The sequence below is a fragment of the Triticum dicoccoides genome, chromosome 4A, assembly GCF_002162155.2.
Source record: "Triticum dicoccoides isolate Atlit2015 ecotype Zavitan chromosome 4A, WEW_v2.0, whole genome shotgun sequence".
Classification (NCBI taxonomy): Eukaryota; Viridiplantae; Streptophyta; class Magnoliopsida; order Poales; family Poaceae; genus Triticum; species Triticum dicoccoides.
Window position 1 is genome coordinate 661097424 of NC_041386.1, and position 829 is coordinate 661098252.

Here is an 829-nt window from a genome sequence, read left to right on the forward strand (position 1 = left end):
TGAAGCAGAACAAGCTCGGCAGGACGCAGTCGACCTTCTAGAAGAAGAAAGAGAGATGGCCATGATCCGATCAACTATCTATCAGCAAGACTTGCATCGATTCCATGCCAGAAACGTGAAGCCGCACAAACTCTCCCCTACTTGGGAAGGCCCCTTCATCGTCACCAAAGTTCTCCACAATGGAGCATACCATATTTACAATGTCGATCGCAAGATTGATGAGCCACGAGCTTGGAATGCGGAGCTGCTCCACCCCTTTTATACTTAAGTACTCACTCGGATGAGATGTAATAAAAAGTACCTCTGTAGTTTGTTTATCAAAGACAAGAGTGTTATAATTTTCCCAGTGATTGTTGTTGCTTTTGTTTACGTGAGAAATCCCCCAGTGGGTGGCTTAGCTGTGAATCCGTTTCGCCTAAGTTTGTAAAACAATTCCAACCGAGTGACGAGCAAGCCTCTCACTCGGAGGCTTAGCTGCGAATCCGTTTCGCCTAAGTATTTGAAATTCCTACCGAGTGACGAGCAAGCCTATCACACAGAGGCTTAGCTGCAGTCCAGTACTCGCCTAAGTATTTGAAAATCCTACCGAGTGGAGAGCAACCCTCCCACTCGGAGGCTTAGCTGCAGTCCAGTACTCGCCTAAGTATTTAAAAATCCTACCGAGTGGAGAGCAAACCTCCCACTCGGAGGCTTAGCTGTAGTCCAGTACTCGTCTATGTATTTAAAAATCCTATCGAGTGGAGAGCAACCCTCCCACTCGGAGGCTTAGCTGCAGTCCAGTACTCGCCTAAGTATTTGAAAATCCTACCGAGTGGAGATCAACCCTCCC